This window comes from Scyliorhinus torazame, unplaced genomic scaffold (genome assembly GCF_047496885.1).
Source record: "Scyliorhinus torazame isolate Kashiwa2021f unplaced genomic scaffold, sScyTor2.1 scaffold_577, whole genome shotgun sequence".
NCBI lineage: Eukaryota > Metazoa > Chordata > Chondrichthyes > Carcharhiniformes > Scyliorhinidae > Scyliorhinus > Scyliorhinus torazame.
In genome coordinates this window covers 75,001-80,000 of record NW_027308304.1, presented here as the reverse complement: position 1 = coordinate 80,000, position 5,000 = coordinate 75,001, and positions in this window count along the sequence as shown.

Genomic DNA, 5,000 nt, shown 5'->3' with positions numbered 1-5,000 from the left:
TGTCTCCACCAGCCTCCACAGGCTAAGTCCGACTGGTTTATGATTTGCCACTGTCTCCACTGGTTCATGACTTGCCACTGCCTGGACCTGCCCCCACGGGCTAAGTCCGACTGGTTTATGACTTGCCACTGTCTCCACCTTCCCTCCACAGGCTAAGTGCGACTGGTTTATGACTTGCCACTGTCTCCACCAGCCTCCACAGGCTAAGTCCGACTGGTTTATGATTTGCCACTGTCTCCACTGGTTCATGACTTGCCACTGCCTGGACCTGCCTCCACAGGCTAAGTCCGACTGGTTTATGACTTGCCACTGTCTCCACCAGCCTCCACAGGACAAGTCCGACTGGTTTATGATTTGCCACTGTCTCCACTGGTTCATGACTTGCCACTGCCTGGAACTGCCTCCACAGGCTAAGTCCGACTGGTTTATGACTTGCCACTGTCTCCACCAGCCTCCACAGGCTAAGTCCGACTGGTTTATGATTTGCCACTGTCTCCACTGGTTCATGACTTGCCACTGCCTGGCCCTGCCTCCACAGGCTGAGTCCGACTGGTTTATGATTTGCCACTGGTTCATGACTTGCCACTGCCTGGACCTGCCTCCACAGGCTGAGTCCGACTGGTTTATGATTTCCCACTGGTTCATGACTTGCCACTGCCTGGACCTGCCTCCACAGGCTGAGTCCGACTGGTTTATGATTTGCCACTGGTTCATGACTTGCCACTGCCTGGCCCTGCCTCCACAGGCTGAGTCCGACTGGTTTATGATTTGCCACTGGTTCATGACTTGCCACTGCCTGGACCTGCCTCCACAGGCTGAGTCCGACTGGTTCATGACTTGCCACTGCCTGGACCTGCCTCCACAGGCTTAAGTCCGACTGGTTTATGACTTGCCACTGTCTCCACCAGCCTCCACAGGCTAAGTCCGACTGGTTTATGATTTGCCACTGTCTCCACCAGCCTCCACTGGTTCATGACTTGCCACCGACTCGGCCAGCCTCCCCAGGCGAAGCGCGGGCGTTTGGTGACAATTCCAAGGCAGACCAAGGCAAACACGGCCCCTTGCGCGGCGGGGAGCCGTGCCCGGCCTCGGCGGGGCGTCGGGCCGCCGTTTGGAGCGCCGGCCGAAAACCCGAAAAAAGGGCGAAAATCGGAAAGAATTCGCGCCCGATCGGGCCGAGCGGCCGGCGGGGCGGCAGCCCGGGTCGGTCTCCGCAGACCTGGAGGCTCGAGGGGACCTTTCCGACCAAAGTCCATTTCTCGATTTTCCACCTCCTACCAATCTGCAGGTACCCCGCCAACCCCTCGGGACGCCAAACGCAAATGGCAAATCGGCGGGAGGGCGCCCGGTAGTCCATCCGAGGAAGGCGCTCCAAGTCCCCGCAGATCGGCTTTTTCAAAACCTCATCGGCACTACCGAGGGCAAGTGGTTAACCAGCTGTCCGAGACACTCGACCACAAATGCAAGTGGCAGCTCGGCGGGACCAATCCGCTCCCTTTAGCGGGAACACCCCCACTGTGTCCCCGGTACCACGGCTGGACACGACCTCATACACTTCCGAGGGCAAGTGATTAACTAACGGTAGGGTGCACTTTTCATATATGCACGTGCCCCGTCGGCGGGACCAATCCACTCCTCCGTTCCGCTCTCCTGCAACCTTGGCCCCGGTAAAGCGGCGGCACAGGACCTCATAGACCTCCTGGAAGTCGCCAGAGGCTAAGTCCGACTGGTTTATGACTTGCCACTGCCTGGCCCTGCCTCCACAGGCTAAGTCCGACTGGTTTATGACTTGCCACTGGTTCATGACTTGCCACTGCCTGGCCCTGCCTCCACAGGCTAAGTCCGACTGGTTTATGATTTGCCACTGGTTCATGACTTGCCACTGCCTGGCCCTGCCTCCACAGGCTAAGTCCGACTGGTTTATGATTTGCCACTGGTTCATGACTTGCCACTGCCTGGCCCTGCCTCCACACGCTAAGTCCGACTGGTTTATGATTTGCCACTGGTTCATGACTTGCCACTGCCTGGACCTGCCTCCACAGGCTAAGTCCGACTGGTTTATGATTTGCCACTGGTTCATGACTTGCCACTGCCTGGACCTGCCTCCACAGGCTAAGTCCGACTGGTTTATGATTTGCCACTGGTTCATGACTTGCCACTGCCTGGCCCTGCCTCCACAGGCTGAGTCCGACTGGTTTATGACTTGCCACTGCCTGGACCTGCCTCCACAGGCTAAGTCCGACTGGTTTATGACTTGCCGCTGCCTGGACCAGCCTCCACAGGCTAAGTCCGACTGGTTTATGACTTGCCACAGTCTCCGCCAGACTCCACTGGTTCATGACTTGCCACCGCCTCGACCAGCCTCCCCAGGCTAAGTCCGAGCGTTGCGGTGGCCATGCCAGTGCCGACGAGGTCTGATCCGGTCCCTCGCGCTCCGGAGAGACGTCCCCGGCCTCGGCGGGGCGTCGGGCCGCCGTTTGGAGCGCCGGCCGAAAACCCGAAAAAAGGGCGAAAATCGGAAGAAATTCGCGCCCGATCGGGCCGAGCGGCCGGCGGGGCGGCAGCCCGGGTCGGTCTCCGCAGACCTGGAGGCTCGAGGGGACCTTTCCGACCAAAGTCCATTTCTCGATTTTCCACCTCCTACCAATCTGCAGGTACCCCGCCAACCCCTCGTGACGCCAAACGCAAGTGGCAGACCAGCGGGACGGACCACCGGTAGTCATGCCGGGAATGAGGTCTCGGCGTCGGCATAAGGTGGGTGGATCGGACCCCATCCGGCCTACGGTTCTTTTTCAAAACGGCGCCCCCGGCCCCCGCCGGCGGCGGCCTTGGCGGCCGGGTGGGCGCCCCTCCTCGAATCGCCACCCTGCCCCGGGGTGAGCCGCTTCGCCGCCGCCCGGCGCCGTCAACAACCTTGTCCTGGTTTATGACTTGTCACCGCCGCTGGTTTATGACTTGTCAGCACCGGCGGACGGCCTCTCGCCGCCCTTTGGACGCCCCGGCGGCGGACCGTGACCCCCCACGGCTGGCCCGCGCGGGGCCCGCCACCCGCCCAAGGGGCGCCCCCTGCCGTTCGCCCACCTAACGCACGGCTGGAACAGCACCAAGCCCCGCAGCCGGCCAACGGCGGCACACACTGACCGCAGCCCACCGGAGGCACGTCGGGCCGTGGCCGTACCCCGCCCGACAGCGCCCCCTGCGGGCCACGGACCAGGCGGACGTTGGGACGAGACGATCCCCGGCCGAGGCGCTCTCTGAGCCCGCCAGGGACCGGTGCACCGCCGGCGGACGCTGCACCCGGTACACGAGCGCCCTCTGCCCGCCGGGGACCGGTGCACCGCCGGGGGAGTCTGCACCGCGCCCAGGAGCTCCCTCTGCCCGCCAGGAACCGGGGGGACCGCCGGCGGAGGCTGCACCGGGCCCAGCAGGTCACTCTGCCCGCCAGGGACCGGGGGGACCGGCGGCGGAGGCTGAGCCCGGCCCAGGAGCTCCCTCTGCCCGCCAGGAACCGGGGGGACCGCCGGCGGAGGCTGAACCCGGCCCAGGAGGTCACTCTGCCCGCCAGGGACAGGGTGTAACGCCGGCGGAGGCTGAGCCCGGCCCAGGAGCTCCCTCTGCCCGCCAGGGACCGGGGGGACCGCCGGCGGAGGCTGCACCGGGCCCACGAGCTCCCTCTGCCCGCCAGGGACCGGGGGGACCGCCGCCGGAGGCTGCACCCGGCCCAGGAGCTCCCTCTGCCCGCCAGGGACCGGGGGGACCGCCGGCGGAGGCTGCACCCGGCCCAGGAGGTCCCTCTGCCCGCCAGGGACCGGGGGGACCGCCGGCGGAGGCTGCACCGGGCCCACGAGCTCCCTCTGCCCGCCAGGGGCCGGGGGGACCGCCGCCGGAGGCTGCACCCGGCCCAGGAGCTCCCTCTGCCCGCCAGGGACCGGGGGGACCGCCGCCGGAGGCTGCACCGGGCCCAGGAGCTCCCTCTGCCCGCCAGTGACCGGGGGGACCGCCGCCGGAGGCTGCACCCGGCCCAGGAGCTCCCTCTGCCCGCCAGGGACCGGGGGGACCGCCGCCGGAGGCTGCACCCGGCCCAGGAGCTCCCTCTGCCCGCCAGGGACCGGGGGGACCGCCGCCGGAGGCTGCACCCGGCCCAGGAGCTCCCTCTGCCCGCCAGGGACCGGGGGGACCGCCGGCGGAGGCTGCACCCGGCCCAGGAGCTCCCTCTGCCCGCCAGGGACCGGGGGGACCGCCGGCGGAGGCTGCACCCGGCCCAGGAGCTCCCTCTGCCCGCCAGGGACCGGGGGGACCGCCGCCGGAGGCTGCACCCGGCCCAGTAGCTCCCTCTGCCCGCCAGGGACCGGGGGGACCGCCGCCGGAGGCTGCACCCGGCCCAGGAGCTCCCTCTGCCCGCCAGGGACCGGGGGGACCGCCGGCGGAGGCTGCACCCGGCCCAGGAGGTCCCTCTGCCCGCCAGGGACAGGGTGTAACGCCGGCGGAGGCTGCCTCCGGCCCAGGAGGTCCGTCTGCCCGCCAGGGACCGGGGGGACCGCCGAGGAGTCTCTGCCCGTCCCAGATACTCCCTATCCCTACCCCTAACCGTATCCCTAACCCTATCGCCTAACCCTAACCCTATCCCTAACCCTAACCCTAACCCTATCCCTAACTCTAACCCCATCGCCTAACCCTATCCCTAACCCTATCCCTAACCCTAACCCTATCCCTAACCCTAACCCTAACCCTATCCCTAACCCTAACCCTATCCCTAACGCTAACCCTAACCCTATCCCTAACCCTAACCCTAACCCTAACCCTATCCCTAACCCTAACCCTAACCCTATCCCTAACCCTATCGCCTAACCCTAACCCTATCCCTAACCCTATCGCCTAACCCTAACCCTAACCCTAACCCTATCCCTAACCCTAACCCTATCCCCTAACCCTAAACCTATCCCTAACCCTAACCCTAACCCTAGCTCTAACCCCATCGCCTAACCCTAACCCTATCCCTA